Raw genomic sequence first — 23,132 nt, 5'->3', positions numbered from 1 at the left:
CTGACTAGGCATACTTACAGACACTACATTCATGGTGACCATACAACTCAGTGCAGGCGTGCTACTGTTTCATTCCAGTTGTCTTGCTTGAACATTTACATTATGGAAACACAAATTATTTAATATAAATTAGTTTCCTTTTATCTCTTTCATATTACAGTTTTGTTCTTATAATTTTTTTAGAGAATGAGTATGCAGGTAGGTTAGTTACATTATGTATGAATTCCATTGCAATATAGTAAATGAGGCCACAGAAAATGATGTTCTGCAGAGGAGGTGTTGTGAGTGAGAGAATTGAGGATCCCTGAGTTAAATTCCATTTGGAGCCATAAGCACCCGGAGTCATTCATTATATTCTTCAAAATTTTATAGCCATTTTAACCACAGGTAATTTAATCACTTCAGAGTTATCTCCTTTTTAAGTAGCATGTGGTACAATTAAAATATATGTACCCCCTTTTTCTGCTTTGTAATTTGTTTGAGTTTCGGTAAGTCCAAAAGCAATACAAGAATGAAAGTATCTTCCTGAGATGGTTCCCCTTATTCCTCATTTCCTGCTGCTTTCATTTTTTTTCCCCTCATCTCTGAAAGAACATTGGAACCAGAACAAAGCTAATACCAGTGAGCAAAAGGGCAAAGTTACTTCTTTTAAAAGAAAAGCTCACTTTTCACCATGGTAACCAGCCTGTCCTACACAGATACACCACATGGTCCATGAAACATGAACCCTTTCAGAATACGTTTCTACCAGCGCATGATGAGCTTTCATGTTAGTATAGCAAGGACTGGAATAAGGTGACACCTGAGGTTGATTTGGGTCAAATGAGCCCTTTGATATCTTGTAAGATTTTTCTTTCAGTTTGCAAGAGGTAACAATAGCATTTTATTTTTAAAAAATGCTTAATGAAAGTGAACCATATGCTATGAACACAAGGTAAATGCATTCTCCCAAGTCCTAGAAACGGCACATTTCCATTTCCTTTGAGTGTAAGGACTGAGAAAAAACCCTGAGGTTTTGTCTTCCTTCTATTTCTCAGGCTATGTATAGGATATGTATTTGTAGCTGCCTACATACTCAAGTGAAAACAAAAACAAAAGTTAAAAGTCACAGCTGAGCATACCGTGCCCATAACCCTGCTCTTTTTTAAATTCATTATGGTAGCTAAAACCTTTGGTTTTGACTTAAATGTATGATATTTGACAAAGGACAAATACATCAAAAGAAGAGGAAAGCCTTTTTAAATATGCATCACATCTTGGGAAGGGTAAAAATGAAACTGTTTCCTTCAACTTTTAAATATCTTTTTGCCCTTTTTGCTTGGAAGCACCTTTTGTTCAGTAAGTTCTTTGCGATTAACATCTTTGACAATACCTTCTAACCATAGTACTTCCTAAGTCTACTTTCCCAATGCTAGGACACTTTAAATCCAGTTCTAGTCTTGTAGACATGAAGTAGGTTCCTGAAGGCTCAGGGTAACTTCAAATACAATGAATCACATAATCAGTGATTTCTATAGCCAGATACTAATCTGTTTCCTTTAGGGCATCCAATTGTATATTAGTAGTGGGTTTGAAGCCAAAGTTTTATTTACAGTTACAAACATCAACTTACACTACATTGATAGTCTGGAATTGAGCTGTAGAAGAAGCTTCTTTCAAAGCTTACTTGGAACTGTAATAGAAATTAAGTATGTCACCGACTATGAAAGTAGAAATTATTCTAGAAATCCTAATGGCAAAACCATAGAATCCTGTCATATGTTTAGTCATCAGTGGAAAGTTAGGAGCTATGTTTCTGTTTCTCAATCCAATTCCTCCTCCTCCTTCTCAAATTTTTCTGTTTGCATAGACTTGAATTCACAAGATTTTAAGGCGAGGATGCAAGGAAGATAAGATTTTTACACACAATGGAAAAAAGTCACTGAAGGGCAACCAGACCAGATTCTCAGTGTATTGAGAATATGAAGACCAGAGTTGTATTTCATTCAACTTTGGATCCCTTGCACATAGCATGGGGCTTAGTAGACACTCAGTAGATACTTGGTGAAATAAAATTATTTGGGTTATTATTTTATGTGAAGCTTTTCCTACTATAATGTTAGCCTTTTGAATTATAAGGATAGTTTCACTGAGAATAATCTTACATAAGCTTATGTAACTAAGAACTAGATAATCTCTTAAAATGAATATTTAGCTACATCAAAGTATACATTCGAAACTTAAAGCAGAAGAAATTTACATTTTGGCTTTAGAGATTCACATTATTATTGAATTATGCTGTGTCCATCTGCTCAAGTACTGAATATATTTAGGTTGTAGTGAGCCAAAATGAAAGATTCAATGGATTATTCATCTGCTCATGCTCTGATACATAGGAACCTTCTGATTTGTAAAATTTACCCCAAACTCATCTTCTCTTTTTGTTTCATGATAAAGAAATTATAAAATGCACACTTGGGTTGAGAATGACTTTGTGATTTTCTACTTCACTCTAAAAGAGAGAAAATGGAGCTAATAATAGAGTGAAAACTTGCTTTGATGCTAAATTTAAGAATGACTTTTTTCTCTAACACTAGTATTGCAAATTTTGTATATATATTTAATTTATATGTATGTGTATGTACATATATAGTGTAAATGGTTCATTTCTAGATTCATGGTGTACCTAAAATTGTGGTAATCATTAAGCATATTTACAAATATTTCTTTCAAATAATGCATGGCTATATGACTTTCATTGGCCATTGAAATTTGAATACTGAAGTGGGTATCACTTCTGGACAGGCAAAGATACAATATGCACTTGACAAATTTCCTTTTTTATCCTGTCTTGATGCATATGGAAGTGTGTATTGCAATGGGTCTTACATCAATCAGAGTCTCTCAGTGACCCTGTTAAGTAGAACAACCCCTCAAGGTCCATGTTAATCCCATGTGATAAAAATGAGTGACTTTTATGTATTCAGCATCTGATATTTTGGTGTTTTTGTTTTTGCTTGTTTTTGTTATAGCAGCATAACCTAACATAACCCAATATACTAAGGCTAAAATACCCATCCAGGTTATTTTTGCTTTGTACCCCAGAAGAAAAGTGCAAGTATCGGGGAGAAGCATCTGTAAAGAGAATCTGAGGGAATAAAAATAAAGGATTTAAAAATCTGAGCTACTTTGAAATGTATAGACTTCTATTTTAGGCTTTTTTTTGTAAAGTTGTCAAAAGAGAAAATAACACATACAAAGACGTTTTCTTTGATTACATTGAGTATTTGGCATGCTTGATAGCTGGTGGTTATAATTTAAACTAGAAAATAACAACTACTATATTTAGAATTCATAGTTGTTTGTAGACATCTTTTAAAGTTTGTATAATATTTACATTTAGAAATATACACTGAGCCCTAAATATCTATGTAGAGAGAAGTATTTTGACTTATGGGAAGAGTTTCATTAAATTCTTTGTGTTCTCAGTGTAAACTAGTTTTGGTCTAGGAAAGAACTAATGTATTAGATCTTCTTCTTGTCTAAGGAAAAGGCCAAAGAAAGTGGCTCTGGGGTCTTAGTGACTAAAGAGAAAGATGTTAAAAATTCAGTTCAGCAGGAAAAAAGATAGGTGAAGAATGGATCACTTCTCCTTTCCTCTCCTATTTTTGTTTTAATTCCTGGGCAACTCCAGGAAAATAGTTGAGAATGATGTGAGGTCAGGATTACACTGTGACAACTTTCTTGTCTTGATTATGTGAGATGTAGAACCATGGGGCTTAGGGACCACTTCAGGGTCTGAGTGAATTTCCAATAACCCCTTCTTGATCTGGAGCCATAATTGGTTTTCATGGTTGAATTGATTATGTAGTGATCAATTGTGAAGACTGTTGTTAGGGCATCTAAAATGATTGAATCTGCTAGATTATAGTTAATTTCATAAATATTGAATGAGCCACAGTCTGCCAAATGGCTTTGCTCAGTTTATTGGACTCACAGGAAGCACATGGGACTTTTTCTTCTTACAGATTGAAAGGAAAAGAAAAGCTCTATGTTAATCACTAGGTCTCAGTGAAGGTTGTTTTACTTATCTCTACTCAACAGTAATTAATTGAACAAGGTATTATACTAGATACTGTAGGGGATAGAAAGATGAATAAAATTAGCCTCAATTTCAAGGAATTTAGAATCTAGCAGGAAATTATAATCTAGTTATATGCCTCATCTTGATATTGCCTATGACTCAGCTCCATTGATATTTATGAGAACCTTCAAAGAATTTGGAAGTGGAAATAAGAAGATAAAACAGGTTCTTTATTAAAAATTTATAATGTTTTCAATTTGAAAAGTTAAAAATCCAACTCTACCACCAGAATCAAAGCAATTTGGTCTCTTATCCCTACTACCCACCATCTTTCAAATGTGTGTTCACCATATTCTCTGTTCCAGATTGACAAATGTAATCAGGCAGGAAATATTTTAAACTGCTTTTGTCTGTGATGAATAGTCTTGGCGATACAGCTGGTGAGATACCTGAAGTGACACCTTGGGTAGATTCTGATGGTTACGGAAACAAAGTAGAGTATTTGATTTTGGTGGCATAGCCTAGAATTTTCTTTTGGTAATGATCAAAATTGCTAGATAAATGTGTCAGTAGAAAAGCTATTCAGATTTCAGCAAGCTAGATGCTCTCAATATGGCAAGACTTTTGCTTTACTCAGCAATTCCAACTAAGGAAACACAGGTTGCAGTAACAGAATCCAGAAGCCCTCCATCCCTGCCCTGTATATTACTTATGAAAGTTCAGTCAAGTAATTTATTTATTTTCAATTTTTTAAAGTTAAAGCATTTGAATAGTTTTGAATATGATAGCAGACTAGAAGCAGCAAATTAGGTTAGAAGAAAGTTTCCTCAGTGTACTGATATTAGTTGGAAGTGATGGTTGACAAACACCTGGCAGCAGAAGAGAGAAAAACTGAAAAACTAATTCAAAGACAACAGATTCAGCCACCTGGGACCATTTAGTGGAAGGAATTGTTCATAGTTCAGCAGCCCCTGAGGGTGCTGCCATTTTACAGGTAATTGCAATCTGATTCTCTCACTGTCCAAGTGAAACATCAACCTCTTCCCATTAGTATCAGCTCTGCACTCCTTCATAGAGCCTTTTGTGTGCTGGCCCGGCCTGCCCTGCCCACCATCATTTCTACCCATTCTGCCCTAGCCCTTGAACTTCTCCACATGATCACCTTCAAATGGATCATTATCTCTGGACCTTCTGGCTTCTTCTTCCTGAAGTCCTTCTTGCTATTTCTACTCATGTGTTAATTCTTACCCAAGTCTCTGATACTTGTAGAGTGAGTTAAGTGGCCTGCCAACATGGGTTCCCATCATATCCTGTATCCCACTCTACATTCTAAGGTAGTAACTTATTTAATGGTCTTGAGCAGGGCTTGGCCAATGATGGCCCATGTACCAAATCCAGCTTCCACCTATTTCTGTAAAAAAATGGTATTGGAACTCAGCCATGCTTATTTCTGTGCTCTTTTCACACTATAATGGCACAACTGAGTAGTTGAGGTAGATACTTTTATGTCCCACAAAACAAGCAAAAATTACAGTCTGGACTTTTATAGAAAATGTTTGCTGATTCAATCAGTCTCAAGAATAAGCAACACATTTACCTTGTTCATCACTGAATCTCTAATATTTGGCACAGTGTTTGCCCAAAGTAGATGTTCCATACATCTTGAAGGAATAAATTAAATATAAATACAAGGAAAATTGAAAATAATTATTTGACATCTTTTATGTGCTAGATGCTGTCTTAGTTACTTTACACATGCTGCTGCTGCTGCTGCTAAGTCGCTTCAGTTGTGTCCGACTCTGTGTGACCCCATAGACGGCAGCCCACCAAGCTCCCCCATCCCTGGGATTCTCCAGGCAAGAATACTGGAGTGGGTTGCCATTTCCTTCTCCAATGTGCGAAAGTGAAAAGTGAAAGTGAAGTCCCTCAGTCGCGTCCGACTCTTCGCAACCCCATGGACTGCAGCCTACCAGGCTCCTCCGTCCATGGGATTTTCCAGGCAAGAGTACTGGAGTGGGGTGCCATTGCCTTCTCCCACTTTACACATATGCATGTGTAATCTTCACAGTGACCCTGTGAAGTAAAGGCCATTATACCCAATTTGCAACTGAGATACTGAAGTTAAGGATGGATAAATGATTTTTGTAAATGATACAAAGCAAGTAAAAATGGATTACCTGGAAACTTACTCAGACTTTCCTTGTAGTAAGGTGCTCTGTCTAATGCAGAGAGATCGGGTATACCATGGTGGTTAAGAGAAGGATCTGACACTAGGATGCCCAATTTCAATCTTGGCTCTGCCATCTACAGCTTCCGTGACCAGAAGTCATTGAATTGCTCTGGGGCTAAATTACCACAGATATAACATGTTCTTTAAATCTCTAGCCTTTATCTCTGCAGCTAATAAATGAGATGATTTCAACATCTCATTTAAGTGCTGTGAAATTTAAATGAGATATTATGCATGAGTTCCTTTTAGGTGCTTGGCACATTGTAAGCATTCAAGAGATGTTAATCTTTGTTATTACAGAAGGTGCAATCATTGCTAACAGCCCAGAATTTTCAAGAACTTATGTTCTGTTTATAACTTACATTTACCTAATTTCAAAGAGAATTTTCAGTGGCATTTTGCTTTGTGTTCTGTATATATTCTGCAAAGATAAGAAAGTGGCTCATGATATAGCTTTTTATTGGGTTGGCCAAAAAGGTCATTCAGGTTTTTACATACCATCATAGGGAAAAGTCTGAATGACCTTTTTGGCCAACCCACTGTATTGTATTTTCTGTGTTGAGCTAAAGAACTCATCTGCTGTTGCCATTGGTATTCACTATGCCTAATTTTTGGAATTTTCCAAATATCATATACATGGTATCAAAATGTGATGCCCGGATCAGCATGTGGTTTACCTTCTAAGGATTTTCTGCTGATGTTATTGCCTGTACTACTGGCCCCAGTGTTGCAGGAGTGCTGCCATGCAGCCAACCTATTCCCATTTGTATGTTGTCTGAAGCTGGCATGTTTCCTTTTTATAAATGACAATATCGAGCTATTGCATTAAAAATGTGCAAGTGTAGAATCTACTTACAGTTTGGGTTTTTGTTTTTGTTTTGTTTTGTTTTAGCTAAAGCATCTATATGTCATCAGGGCACAATAAAAAAGTTACATAAAATTTTTTTGAAAACAAAAATCTACTACTCAATGAAAATATCCTTGCAATATAGAAATTGGCTTTGTAGTCTTTCTTTAAATCTGTCCCAGCTTCTTGAAAGTTAAACCTTACAGAGAGACTATTTTCTTCATCAAATCATTGTTAGAAAAACTTTATTGGGTGGATCAGCTCTAATGATATGGTTAAGATTGTTCTGACCTCATGAGAATATTAAGGTCATGAAACCAAGGTTCTAAAATTCATCATTAATTTAGAACTACTGGAGCCAGTGAGTAGCCTCCAAGTCACAAACACTAAAAAAGAAATAAAGATCATATGTTCTAGTTACAACAAATCCTGTGTTTTGGTCTTAATATTGTATTAATACCTATAAAAAGAAAGAGTATCAGCATATCACTAATTATCCTTTATATGCTTTAGTTGACAAATTAAGAGCATTTCATTAAGCATTCTCTTAATCATAATTTTATCTCTCAGTAGGAATCAATGTACTTGAATTTCACCATGTGTGTCAATTACATTGGCCTTATATTTGCCAGCAAAGGATTCTCTTTAATCAGCACTCTTTCTCATGAAGTGATCCTAAAGATAAAACTTTGATAATTAAGTTGTTAATGTACATTCCAGTGGAGAGTATAAAAAATACAATGATAAGACCTCTATAAATTAGCATTTGCCTCTAATGATTTAGAGCAAGGGGAGGATTGTGAACCATGTGGGTTTGGAAAAGGAGGCAGAATTAGAGGCATGGACTTTTCGACAAATGGTAATGTAGGAAGCGGTGGTTATAAATGTTCTTAGCTTCTTTTTGGTGGTGATATTGAGGTGATGAATTAAACTTCTCTAGGTTGAAAATCTAACCACTTACATATGGAGTTGAAGACTCAGCCCTACACTGACTGCTAGATAGCAGTTTGACCCATTATAACTTGATTGGTGACTTAATTTTCACTGATAAATGTTTAAAGGCAAATACTCAGGCATGCTACCAAATACTGGAAACATGACTATTATCCTCGCAAGGCAAATCTTAACTCCTGAAATATGTTGGTTTCTTGACCTGGATAGCTGGAAATCTGCTTTAGTGTTGGACATGCTAACATAGAAACAATTTGTTGAGAGTGGTAACAATCCTAAATGACGTTGGTAGGCAACTAATGAGGAAAAGGAGTCATGAACTGAAGCTCCACATGCATGCTAAGTCACTTCAGTCATGTCTGGCTCTTTGCAACCCCATGGACTGTATCCCACCAGGCTCCTCTGTCCATGGGATTTTCCAGTCAAGAATACTGGAGTGGGCTGCCATTTCCTCATCCAGAGGATCTTCCCGACCCAGGAATTCAAACCCATGTCTCTTACATCTCCTGCATTAGCAGTCAGGTTCTTTACCACAAGCACCACCAAATTTGTGGGTTTATTTTAACTTGCTTAGGTCCACAGAATTGCAGCTGAAGTTTGGTCAACAAGCCAGTAGATGAAGGCTTGTACTTTTCCAGACAGGCTCTATTTTTGTTCATTCTGTGTGTGTGGGTGGAAGCCCTGGAAAAGCTTTGTTATCATTCCTGAAATGCAGAATGTTCTATTTAGCTTAGAAGCTCTATTCTTTGTACTAATAACTGATATTAGGCAGCTCCAGCCATTTTTAAAACAATTTAAGAGAAAATGAACCTTGGCATTTAAGTCTTGGTAACTGAGTGGTCTGTCGTGATTGTACTCAACTAAATTTGGGGAAGCAATCAGAATTTTGTTTTCATTCTTTTCCCTCCTTTGAGTTGCGTAACACGATAAGTAGAATTTTTTCCACTGGTATCCACTACTGAATCACTACTAGAATATTTGCTGCCCTGCTGAATTTTAATCAAAGGATGAATGTACATTTCAAATTATTTTGATTTCTGTCACCTGTCTTCATATTTGTTCACTTAGCTGTACATAACATCTGTGTGAGAGATTAAATGAATCATGCCATCCCATTTTATGGGTGAGTTCCAGTTATCTTTTCCAAACTATCCTAAACAGCAGTGGTATTCAGCAACAACCATTTTATTCTGACTCACAGCTTCATGGTTTGGGAATGCTGGCAGGGCATGGTTTGGCAGGTCTTCATCATATCAGGCAGCATCAACTGAGGTCAGCTGGTAAAATTCAGCTGGCAATTGTGAGTGGTCTTTGCTTACAAACCTGGCACCTTCATGGGAACAGCTGGAAGCCTGGAATCATACAGGCTCCCTTCCTTTTCCGTGTAATTTTTGAGTCTTTCCACATCATCTCTCCAGTAGTATTGTCATACTTTTTATATGGCAATTCCAGTGTACCAGAGTAAGCCTTCCAAGAAGCCAAGATGGGAACTTCAAAGCTTCTAATGACTTAGCCTCAGAAATCCCAGCACATGATGGAGCTGACCCGACATCAAGGAAAGGAGGCATGAATGAGCATGGCTTTCTCTAGATGGAAGCTAGATGTCTTTCTCTAGATGGAACATAAACCTTTCTCTAGATGGAAGGTGTATCAAAGAATTCGTGGGGATCTTTAATCTGCCACAGATAGTTTAGTCGATTTCATTTCCTCTGTGATAAAGCATGCCAAAGAAAGCCATACTAGTCATTGGCCATCAGGCCATATCTCCTGTAAACTGAATGTATATTCCAGCCTTCTCTTATTCCCTTCAGCCAAACACATTATCTTCTAGAGTTTTACCTCTGGAATTTAGCTTCTGAACATCTTTATATAGCCTCCTAAATAGTATTCCCAAATAATTATATAGTAAATCCCCTACATACAAATGAGTTCTGTTCTGAGAGCATGTTCATAAGTCCAATTTGTTTTTAAGTCCAACAAAGTTAGCCTAGGTACCCAACAAGTACAATAGGCTATATAGTACTGTACTGTGATAGGTTTATAATACATTTTACACAAATAATACATAAAGAACAAACACAAAAAATAAATAAAACATTTTAATCTTACACTACAATACTGTGAAAAGTACACCAGTACAGTACAACAGCTGACATACAGGGGCACGTTCACATCTTTAAAAGTTAGCAACTTGAAGATTCGTATGTAGGGGATATACTGTATTAAGGCATATGTGTGATGTGTCACTTCTCATTAATGGCTCCAAGTGGTCTATAAGGCAGAATCCAAATGCCTTAGCCTGATATATGAGGTCCTCCATCATTTTTTCTCAATCTTCTTTTCAACCGTAGTATCCACCCTTTCTTTCCCAACACTGCCCCACCCCTGCACCACTCACTGTGTCCAAGTGTGCTCTGGCCATGCTGTCTCAAACACAATGTACTCCTGCCCAATCATGTACCTTACTTAGCAGTTCTCTCCTCGAATATCTTTAAAATATTTTCATTTATTTATTTGGCTGTGCCGGGTCTTAGTTGTGACATGCAGGATCTTTGATCTTCATTGTGGCATGCAGGATCTTTAGTTGTGACATGTCGGATCGAGGGATGGACTCCCAACCAGAGATGGAACCCATGTCCCCTGCACTGGAAGCACAGAGTCTTAGTCACTGGACTATAAGGCGAGGTCCTCCTCTTAGATATTATCCATTACCTCCATATCTATTTACTGAAAGTGGATGTCTTATTCATCTTTCCAGTTTCCATTCACATGTCACCTGCCACACAATCTCATAACGTGCTTATGCCACCAATGCAGGAGTGGGTCATGCTTTGCTGATGGTCATTTCTGATGTTTTGGAGAGGTATCAGAGCACGGTGTTCACAAGCACGGACTCTGAGCCAGAGGGACTCCTGGTTTCACAACTTACTAGCTGTACTAGGTTGAATAGCAACCTCTGGAAATTCACCACCTTTTGCAACCTCAGAATGTGACCTAATTTAGACATAGGGTCACTGCAGATGTAATTAGCTGAGTTCATTCTGGAGTAAGCTGGCCCTTCATTCAACATGACTGGTGTCCTTATAAGAAGAGGAGACACAGAGACAGACAGGAAAGGAAGATGATGTGAAAAGACGTAGGGAGAGCCCCATGTGACCATGAAGGCAGAGATTGGAGTCATGTATCTACACAAGAATACCAAAGATTGTAGCAGCATAGGAAAAGATAGGAAAAAGACATGAAATAGATTCTCCCCTAGAATTTGGCCCCACTGGCACCTTGATTTTAGACTTAACAGCCTCCAGAACTGGGAGAGAACAGATATTTGTTGTTTTAAGCCACCTGGTTTGCAATACTTTGTTAGAGCCGCTCTAGGATATGAATACCTATAGGCCCTTGAGCAAGTTATGAATCCTCTCTCTGTACCTCAGTTTTTTCATCTTTAAGATAGTCTTAATAATGATTTTTAATAGGGTTTTTGTGTGAATTAAGTTAAGAGGTAGTCTCCAATCTATTTTTAATGTGTCTGTGTATGTCTTCCACTAAGATAGAGAGCATGTTGTTTGGTTTTTATATCTTATTTTGAGAAACAGTATGATATGGCAGAAGGAGTCAATGGCAAGAAAAACAAAAGCCCTGAGTTCAACTTCAGGATGTGGTATGCCAGTGGTAAAGAACCCACCTGCCAATGCAAAAGAAGAGATACAAGTTTGATCCCTGGGTTTGTAAGACCCCTGGAGGACGGCATGGCAACCCACTCCAGTATTCTTGCCTGGAGAATCCCATGGACAGAGGAACCTGATGGGCTACAGTCCATAGGGTCACAAAGAGTCAGGCACAACTGAAGTGACTTAGCAGCACATTTAAGAGCCTCTGTGTTATTTTTGAGCCTCAGTCCCCTCCTCTGTAAAATGAGACAAATGATACCAATTTTGCTGGGTTGTTGTAGGAATAAGAATTAGGGCAAGTTATGACCAACCTAGATAGCATATTAAAAAGCAGAGACATTACTTTGCCAACAAAGGTCCATCTAGTCAAGGCTATGGTTTATCCAGTGGGCATGTATGGATGTGAGAGTTGGACTGTGAAGAAAGCTGAGCGCCAAAGAATTGATGCTTTTGAACTGTGGTGTTGGAGAAGACTCTTGAGAGTCTCTTGGACTGCAAGGAGATCCAACCAGTCCATCCTAAAGGAGATCAGTCCTGGGTGTTCATTGGAAGGACTGATGTTGAAGCTGAAACTCCAATACTTTTGCCACCTGATGCAAAGAGTTGACTCACTGGAAAAGACCCAGATGCTAGGAAGGATTGGGGGCGGGATGAGAAGGGGACGACAGAGGATGAGATGGCTGGATGGCATCACCGACTCAATGGACATGAGTTTGGGTAAACTCTGGGAGTTGGTGATGGACAGGGAGGCCTGGCGTGCTGCGATTCATGGGGTCGCAAAGAGTCGGACACAACTGAGTGACTGAACTGAACTGAACTGAACTGAACTTACATATAAGTTCATATAAGGTCCTCAAATAATGAAAGCTATATACTTTTCCTCAAAATCACCTAGCAAAGAACTATGAACACTTTAATTGCTTAGAAATGCCTTTCAATTAGATGTATTAATTAATCCCTCAGTACCTGTTTAAGTGAACATTTTTGGCAATTAATTCTGTGTTTTTCCCCAGATCATTTTTACAGTTTTTAATTTTGTGTTCTTTCACTTAAACTCCAAAGGTCATCGCCATCAGGGATTAGAATGCTGAGGAAAGAACATGGTTTTTTAAAAGAGTGTATCTTTCATGATTTTATGAACTAGCCATCAATCACACCTTTTCCTATGTTCTGTGAAGGAGGAGAAAATGGTTTTCAACATTCTTGACAAGCTTTCTGTGACTGCATCTTGATGCCAAGTTGGTTTTCTCTTGTTCTCATGACTTTAGCAGCAAGTTTTGCTCAGAATATTTTCTTTGGTTCCTGTCGTGCTGTCACTGTGGAGACAGCCAATCAGCCTAAGTAGGGTTCACCATGCTGTGTGCCTCTCAAATTTGCAATAAGAAAGTACTTGCAGCACAAGGCTGGGAGATGAAGTTAATAGAAGGAGGCTGTAAAAAGTCGCTTAGGGGGAATGTCAGGAAGAAATGCAACACCCCATCGCATTGCTGCTGTGCTTGTTAGCAAGCCTGACACAGCACAGCTGGGATGTCATGGCAATGGCAGTGCCCACAGGGTCATCTCATTCCCAGACAGCTGGCTGGCGTCTCAGCTGCACTGGGGCTCCGCACAAGACATCATTCGGGCTTTTGTGGTGGTGACAGCTTTTGGTTTTGTTCTTTGGGTCCATTTGTGTCACTAGTACAAATCTGAAACATGAAAACTTTTAACTATGGGGAAACTCATCACGTGGCCTTAACGAATTTTCTTGGGAGAAGAAGGGAATAATTACTTCAAGCGAGCCACGTGGGCCTATTAGAAGAGCTTTCTAAGTTGTTACTAAGGAAAGAAATGTCTGTCACCAATTAGATGTTATATGCATACACTATGAGAGATGTATTAAGTGGAGTGGTTGAAAACTGCTTCAAAAAGATTGTGGGGAAGCCTTTTATATCACACAAATTAATTTACTTGTAGGCCAATTTCATTGGAAAGAAATGCTCCAAATGAATCTTTTCTCCACTTTCAACTTGTCTCTGTCAAGATGTGTATCTCAGTGAAGTTGTAAATGATGGCAGGTGAGCATAAAATTATAGATAAGGCAGTAATTAAGTTGAATTTATTTTTATAGGAATATAAAAATCATAATTTTTAAGACTAGCTTTCCAACAGAAACTATAAAGATGTCATATCCCTAGTATTTCAAAATAACAAGAGGAACACTAACCTAACAATTGAAAAAAGGCAGAGGGCTTGAAGTAAATTTACAAATTGATCAAGTAGTACCAAAGAAATATAAACTGAAATAATCTGTTATGCAAATTGTATGATTGCAAAGGCTTAAGTGAAAAGAAGGCTCAGTGGGGTGGCCATTCCTGGTAGAGACAAGGGTGACCTGGATGGGGAAATGAGAATGATCAGAGAGGTGGGAGGAGACCAGATAACACAGAGCAGTCAGCCAAGGACTTGACTGGGCTTGGTTTTGACTGCAGTGGGTAGACATGAGATGGTGTTAAAGCAGGGATGTGATGAGATCTGATTCAAACTTTTAATACACTCTGGCTACTGGGGGAAAGTAGACTTTAGGAAGGCAAGAGGAGCAGCAGAGAGAATGTTTGGAGGCTGTGACATAGGTAAGTGAGCAGTGCTCAGGCCTTGGATGGGAGTAGTGGAGCTGGAGCTGGAGAAACAGAGGATGTGAGTTAGAGACGCTTGCTGGGGTCAGTCTAGCAGCTGGAATATGTCAGTGTAGACAGAAAGAAGGGAGCCCAGGAAATACCCTGAGGGCGCTGCTAACACTGAGAAGCTGAGCGGATCAAAGAAGACGGCAAAGCAGTCTAACAGAAAATGACAATTGGAATGTGTTCCCTCAGAAGATTAGAGGAGATAGTGTTTGGAAAAGGAAAGGATGAGACACAAGTCAAGGGGCTGGATGCTAGACATCACTGTGCAGATAAATTATCTCAAAACCAGGAACCTGCTCTGAGCTTCATGACCTGGCCCATCGAACTTAAAGTTATCATAAGATGCCAGTCATCCAGAGATTGTTATAAGGAGGAGCAAAATGTACAAACAATTGATTTTCTGTAGCCATTCATAATTTGGTACAATTATATAAAATAGGTAATTTTCTACAATGGATGTATAACTTGAAGCTTGAGAGATGTGGTGGGAGTTAGGTGAATTGTTTCATGGAGTATTAAAATGAAGAGAAATCTTGGAGTTTATGGTTCAAAACCCCTTTAATTTTACAGATGAAGAAACTGAATCCAAAAATATTTAAGAAAAGTTATTCAGGATCACATGGCTAGTTGGTGAAAGAACCAAAGCTATAAGCTGGGTCTGTGTTTTTTAGGACAAATAAGTCCTACACACACCCATACACACACTCTCTCTCCCTCTCACACATACTCACAAGTGCATACACACATATGAAAACATGGTATTAGGTGATAATTATTTGCTTTTAAAAGTCATTTTAAAAAGTAATGCTGAAAAATAATAAACTTTCAGAGTATTTTTCAGTTAATTTGATTTATAAAATTTCAGTTAACATTTTTCCAAGAAGTTTCTTTATAAACTATGTTACAGTTGCCCACTACAAAAAAACAAACAAAAAAACAAACTTCATTCCTTCTAATTCAAAAATGTAGCATAAGAGTTTGGGATTAATATAAACACACTACTATCTATTAAATAGATAATGTACCTTATAGCACAGGGAACTATACCCAATATTTTATAATAACCTATAAGGGAAGAGAATTTGAAAACAAATAGATATTTAGACATATATGTTGGGTTGGCCAAAAAGTTCATTGGGTTTTTCCATTGCATCTTATGGAAAAATCTGAGTGACATTATTGGCCAACCCAAAGTATTACTGTCACTTTGGTGCACACACAGAACTAACACAATATTGCAAATCAACTATACTTCAATAAACAAAACAAAGTAAAACATGTAGCATAATAGATGTCAACATCAGGGTTTGTAATCTTATTTGTTTTTCCCATTATGTACAACAGTTTACCTACGATAAGTGTTATTAATGTGTTTTCCTCTGCCTTTTACTTGTGCTTGAACATAAGCTACCGTGAAAAGTGAAGGTGTTAGTTGCTCAATTGTGTCTGACTCTTTGCAACCTCATGGACTGTAACCTGCCAGGCTCCTCTGTCCATGAAATTCTCCAGGCAAGAATACTGGAGTGGGCAACCATGCCCTCCTCCAGGGGATCTTCCCAACCCAGGGGTTGAACCCAGGTCTCCTGCATTGCAGGGAAGTTCTTTGCCACCTGAGCCACCAGACACAGATGAAATCAGAGTTGTAATGTACTATAAAATCTGGTATCAGGCAAAAAAACAGCAAGAAAGAAATATTTAATATTTATGCTACAATGCCAGTTAGGCTCAGTTTAGTATAATTTTATTTGCAGTTCTTGGAAAATCTGTAAAATATTGTAGACCATCAAGTACCATGCACAAGTGAGCATTTATCTCCATCACTTTTCATTACAGTCTGCAATGGAATAAAACATTGTCATCTAGATGTATTCAGTGTTGCCTCATTACATACAGGGCGCCATTCATCCAGAACTCTGTGATCCAGGGGCTGCAATTTACATGGAGTAGGTCCACAGGTTGCAATCCTGGACAGCTTCTTTTTCCTTATATAAAAGAGCCTAAAAACCTAAAATAGTTTTTTCTTGCTCTGTTAAAATACAATAAATTAATTATACCTAAAAAAAAAAAGAATTTGATGACCTTTCTATCCATAGAGTTATGATAAGACAACAGGGGAAAATCTACACCTCAATGAAGAGGAAGAGATCAGAGCAGGGAATTGTTGGAGGGAAGAGAAGAGAAGATGACTCTTAAAGCACTTCAGATCACCTCTGGAATAGTATATGCTCTACTGAAATATGACCACCTCAGCTTCAAGGGTTTAACAGTCCAGTCTTCCTGCTTAAATTGGTGAGATCTCATCTTCTAACTGGTGTGCTGGCAAACTGGACTCCAAGCTATGAACAAAGTTTGATACAAAATCTTGACTTTTGATGATTTAATTGATGATGCTATGAAGATTCATTTCATATGTTTTCTTGTTTGTGTTTACCAAGTATTATTTTTAAAAGCCTAGATGTGAATTAATATGTCTCTTCCTGAAATTTTCAAAACAAATCATGCCTAGCAAAAGAACAGAGGTGTGATCTCTTATTGCAATTGTGGTAATAATAACATTTCTGTGTCCAACTCTTTGCTACACCATGGACCATAGCCCGCCAGGCTCCTTTGTCCATGGAATTCTCCAGGCAAGGATTCTGGAGTGGGTAGCCATGCTCTCCTCCAGGAGATCTTCCTGACCCAGGGATCAAACCAGGGTCTCCTGCATTGTAGGCAGATTCTTTACCATCTGAGATACTAGAGAAGCCTAATAATAACATTCAGTTCAGTTCAGTTGCTCAGTCATGTCCAACTCTTTGTGACCTCATGGACTGCAGCATGCCAGGCTTATCAGTCCATCACCAACTCCTGGAGCTTGCTCAAGCTCATGTCCATCGGTGATGCCATCCAACCATCTCATCCTCTGTCATCCCCTTTTCCTCGTGCCTTCAATCTTTTCCAGCATCAGGGTCTTTTCTAATGAGTCAGTTCTTTACATCAGGTGGCCAAAGTATTGGAGCTTCAGCATCAGTCCTTCCAAAGACTATTTAGGATTGATTTCTTTTAGGATTGACTGGTTTGATCTCCTTGCAGCCCAAGGGACTCTCAGGAGTCTTCTCCAGCACCACAGTTCAAAAGCATAAATTCTTTAGCGCTCAGCTTTCTTTATAGTCCAACTCTCACATTCATACATGATTAATGGAAAAACTGTAGCTTTGACTATACGGATCTTTGTTGGCAAAGTAATGTCTCTGCTTTTTAATATGCTGTCTAGATTGGTCATAGCTTTTCTTCCAAGGAGGAAGTGTCTTTTAATTTCATGGCTTCCATCACCATCTGCAGTGATTTTGGAGCCCAAGAAAATAAAGTCTGTCACTGTTTCCATGGTTTCCCCATCTATTTGCCATAAAGTGATGGGACCAGATGCCATGATGTTCGTTTTCTGAATGCTGAGTTTTAAGCCAACTTGTTCACTCTCCTCTTTCACTTTCATCAAAAGGCTCTTTAGTACGTCTTTGCTTTCTGCCATAAGAGTGGTGTCATCTGCATATCTGAGGTTATTGATATTTCTCCCTGTAATCTTGATTCCAGCTTGTGCTTCATCCAGCCCAGCATTTCACATGATGTACTCTGCATATAAATTAAATAAACAGGGTGATAATATACAGTCTTGACGTACTCCTTTCCTGATTTGGAACCAATTCATTGTTCCATGTCTGGTTCTAACTGTTGCTTCTTGGCCTGCATACAGGTTTCAAAGGAGGCAGGTAAGGTGGTCTGGTATTCCCATCTCTTTAAGAATTTTCCACAGTTATCATGATCCATGCAGTCAAAGGCTTTCGTGTAGTCAATGAAACAGAAGTAGATATTTTTCTGTAATTCTCTTGTTTTTTCTGTGATCCAGCGGATGTTGGCAAGTTAATAATAACAATAATAATAACCAAAAACTATACAGCACTTCCTATATACAAGGCATGGTTCTAAGCACTTTACAAATATATTAACTCATCAGTCCTCAGAACCAACCATATGATGTAAGTCTATTTTTAGCTCCTTTTAAAATGAAGGTAAAGAATTAAGACATCATTAAGTTAAAAATAAAATCATTCCAAAAGGAAAATGAAGACAAGTCAACAATTAGATTGGGTAAGTTCAGAAGACAAACGGTTTACATAACACAGGATTTTGGTAATTTAAAACATACAAGAATAAGACTGACAGCTTGGGTCATGAGAGGATAACAGGGTGATTTAGGCCAAATCCAGTGAGATCAGATTTGTCAGGAAAATGGTTTTGTCTCAAATTGGTAATGACAGACTGCCTTGGATTTAAGAAACCACCTTTAGAACATTGCTTTCGTCACTGGCACTGATTAACAGTAGATTTGCTGGAAGAATCAAGGTGTGTATGTTGAGACTACTGTAAATTCGTGTATCTGTCATTTTGTAGGGAGTATGGAGCACTGAATAAAGGGAAAGCATGTGGTATAAATCCTAAAACTGAGACCATATTTCAATTCTCAGAATGTTGTTAGTATTTTCTTATAAGTTCCTGACAATTAGGCATATGCTTACTATTAAAACATCATTTTCAGAGTTGACTGCTATTCCAAAATAGATAGCAATATTAATTTTGCCAATACACTTACAGAGGTAATCAACATAAAGAAATCTTTTTAATATGGATGAGGTTACTCTTGTTTCCAAAGGCTTCCCAAGTGGCGCAATGGTAAAGAAGCCACCTGCCAATGCAAAAGATGTGAGTTTGATCCCTGGGTTGGGAAGAGCCCTGGTGTCAGAAATGGCAACCTGCTCCAGTATTCTTGCCTGGAAAATTCCATGGTCATAGGAGCCTTGTGAGATACAGTCCATGAGTCGTAAAGAGTAGGACATGACTGAGCGACTGAGCACACGTGCACAAACACACACACACACTTACACACACATACACTCACTGTTTCCAAACACTACCCTGAGATTGGAGTTGGGCTCACCACTTTCAAGCTTGCAACTCTTGGGTTTTGGAGACCCTGGCATATTGAAGCCCCATACCTGAATCTATCAACATTTAGTCATAGGTAATACTTATTTTGTGCAATATGTAATCTTTTAATAATCTATACTTCCTGTTATGAGCAGGGCTCCCTTGCCTTGTGAATCACACATGACTCATTTGGCAACATGAATGGATGCAAATTGGGTTGTGTAGACTTCTGCTTTGCAACTGGCTCTTTACAAGTGACGAGGGAAGGGACAGCTTTCATTGCAATGAACCTTTCATTTTGCAACACCTGAAGATCATAGTATGGTTCTTTCAGTTTTAACTTTTTGCTTTATACTTGTTATGTATGAAAGTAGAAAATATTAGGCCTCAGCTCACTCCAGTTGGACTTAATATCCTAGGTGGCCAGACTTTGAGAAATCCATTGATCTTTTCCAATCCGCTCTTTTTTCATTTGCAAATGGGGGTGATTGGATTGTGGTAAGGATTAAATGATACTAATTAATTAGTAAACTAATTAATAAATGTGCCTGTAACATGTTTAAAAACTTACTAAATATTAACTATAATTTAAAGTAGAAAAAAATAACCTCACCTATTATTGAGTTCAAATGAAATGGAGCATATAAACTTAAAAGATACTATCTGAATGTCAGAAACTCTCGTATACCCAAAGCAATGTTATTATCAGTCCCATGTTTTACTTAAAACTCATCATCAATATATTCTGTGACTTTTCTCAATACATAGCTGTTCCAACAACCCTAAGTATTTACACAGAAAACCTGACTGTTGGCCTGTCCAAACTTAATTTGCTAGCATATATAAAGTTCCTTATTGTTCTGAGATTGAAGGATTCAGCCATTCTGGATTCTGGGTGAAGAATAACTCATGATTCACTCTACTGACCTTTTGGTAATGTAAACGTGGACAACATCATCTTGAAAACACAGGGAAATAAAACTTCATTGAAGACTTGCTGCTGAATTTTTAGAAGTTATCACATCCAGTTCTTTGTCATTTCCAACTGATTAAATTTTGCCCCCATTTCCTCCTTCCTGAAGTTTTCCATCTCTTTTAAGCAAATTATTTCATGGAATGTACTATAGGGGTTTGAAACATGCTCCTCTGAAAATATAGTTCTAATTCAAATCTTCTTAGTGAAGCTCAACACATTGAACCAGGCAGTGCCTGGCAGCCAGGTGTCAGGGTCAAAGTCTAGAACAAGATAAATAGAAGCAGTTGCCTTGGGTTTTGTGGAGGTAGAGTGGATGTCTGAATACTGCTAGATGAAATCATTGATTTTTCCTGAGGCAAGGATTATTTTGGTCCTTAGAACTCCTTGGCGTTTTTAAGTTTTAACTTACTAAAGAATTACATTTTTTTAATAAAGTGCAGTGTGAGAAAAGCTGGAATATTCTTTTAGGTAGATTTCAGAGTTAGATTCTCTGTGTTTTAACACTGTTTTGGAAAATTAGACATAATGGTGTTGTTAAAAGATATGGTTCCCTGTTGAAATAGTATCTCTATAAAGTGAATGTCATTTTATTCACACACGTGTGCACGTGTGCACACATACACACACACACACACACACACAGCATTATAGAGTAACAGGCAACTAAATGACAGTGGATCAAGAACTTCCCCATAGCTACATATGGACTAATTTGTTTCTGTCCCACTGTAACATTAAAATGTTTTCTACACTATGACCAGACAGAGTGAATCTGAATTTAGAAAGATAAACTGAAACCTAAAGTAAAAATAGTGGATTATGAATAGGCAATTATCTTGCAGCTGAATTCAGTCATAACAGGCAAAAAAAAAAAAAAAAAAATGAGCTATCACATTTGGCCTCTGCAAATTCCTAGGAAATCTGCTACTGTGCCTATGATGAGTATGAATTTATATTCCTCAAGAAAAAGTTTTAAATACCTTTCACACTGTTATCCAATATGTGGTTGAGTCACTGACAGATTATGATGCTTTGTGTAATGTGGTTATAAAAAATGTTTCTCATTTGCCCTATGTTTCTGCAGCATTTGACTTAGGAGGAAAAAATGTGAAAATAAAATCCCTTTGTTCTGTATTAAGATCTGGCCATCTGCGGAGTGTGCCCAACTGGTGAGACGTACTGCCTCAGTGTCAGCATGCTGTCAGAAGTAAACTTCATCTCACTAGCCATTCTGGAATTCCTGAAACTCCTATCCACACATTCGATAGAACCACATTGTAACGCTGATGTCATTCAATGCTGGACTTTCTAGTTGCTGTCAGTTGGTGCATCAGTCATTCAATTAGTAGAGTTCCTTTCCTCTCCTGAGGAATTCTGAACGGTCCACATTGAAAATTCATCACCAGAATGAAGTAATGTGGCAAAGTGGTTTCTTGAGCTCTTGCAGTTATGCAAATCAGGTCTTATCCGTTCTAAATACACAGAGATTACGGGTTTAAACTCCCACACTGCCACTGAGATAATGACACCAACTCAAAGCATAAATGTGGACGATCTAATTTTAGTCGGTTGGCACAAATTCTCTTGTAGAAATGTTGCCTGTCTTCCTGGTAGGACAGGCAGGGAAATGTACCAAGTCACACCATTGATGCAAACTAGTTTTGTTCTTGTAACAGTGTGTAATGTACAGTCTGCATTAAGTAGTTCTTATTTCTGATACCATCACAGTCTCTTCTCCCAGCACTGTTGATGGCATAAAAATAGTTTTGTTGGAGATTGACTAAACGCCAAATAGGAAGGAAACACCTTCAGACTTATTTCTGATGTATTTCTTCATCATAGCTCCTGCCATTGAAGAATTTTTGTTGGTGTTCTGAAGGGTCAATGCATGATGTTAAAGATAGGCTCAGAGAGGATTTAGGTTCAGATTCTAGCTCTGCAAGAATAGCTCTGTGAATGCAGGCAAGGTTTGTAACTTTGAAACTTGGTTTCTCTTGTTGTTAAATAAATATTCCCCACCTGGCCATGTTGTTCTTACAACTAAACAACATCACACAGTAAAATACAGGATCAGACATGGGAGAGATACTAGTACATGATAGTTGCAAATTATTTGATATTAGTTCTTGCCCTGTTTTCTAGAGAAAGGGTGTTTATAGGGGTGCATGCTCTTGTATAGCTTAAACAAAGAGAATTGCTTCAGGGTACTTTGAATCTGCCACCTGTGACTAGATACTCAAAGCCCATCTTCTACAGGTTCTGTCCTTTCTGAAACAAGTTATTTCACTTCTTGAATACTTTCTTGTCCCTACTCCATCCTGACAGAAATGTTCAGAAGAGACACTGTTTCCATGGAAACCTGGAGAGACATCATAATTACTTAGGACCACACAGTGGAACATACAACCTCGGTGACTGAATGTCAAAATACTTTTAAGGTACAAAAAATATCTAAGAAACAAGGACTGTCTTAGTCAGCTAGGGATGCCATAACGAAATTTTGTAGACAGTGTAACTTAAACAACAGAAATTTATTTCCTTAGGGTTCTGGAAGCTGGAAGTCTGAGGTCAGAGTGCCAGCATGGTTGGATTCTGTCTAGTGAGAGCTCTCTTCCTGGCTAACAAAAAAATGTCACCTTCTCACTGAGCCCTCATATGGTAGAGAGAATGAGAGAGCTAACTCTGTGATGTCTCCTCTTACAAGGGCACTAATCTCATCCTGAGGACCCCATCCTCATGATCTCATCTAAACCTGATTACCTCTCACAGACT

General features: G+C 38.0%; 1 protein-coding gene and 1 long non-coding RNA gene across 5 annotated transcripts in view; both read left to right on the top strand.

Moving 5' to 3' along the window:
* KCNB2 (potassium voltage-gated channel subfamily B member 2) overlaps positions 1-23,132 on the top strand; it is a 435,594-nt gene that overhangs the window by 61,731 nt on the left and 350,731 nt on the right. The gene's annotated exons all lie outside the window — the stretch shown is intronic.
* Positions 22,745-23,132, top strand: part of LOC145510460 (uncharacterized) — a 40,589-nt gene continuing 40,201 nt past the window's right edge. Inside the window, exon 1 of the long non-coding RNA XR_014057035.1 lies at positions 22,745-22,798. This is a non-coding gene — a long non-coding RNA (uncharacterized LOC145510460). The remainder of the gene's footprint in view (positions 22,799-23,132) is intronic.

This window comes from Giraffa tippelskirchi, chromosome 6 (assembly GCF_054371585.1).
Source record: "Giraffa tippelskirchi isolate mGirTip1 chromosome 6, T2T-mGirTip1v1.2.pri, whole genome shotgun sequence".
Lineage (NCBI taxonomy): Eukaryota > Metazoa > Chordata > Mammalia > Artiodactyla > Giraffidae > Giraffa > Giraffa tippelskirchi.
This window is presented reverse-complemented; position numbering and strand designations above follow the sequence as displayed.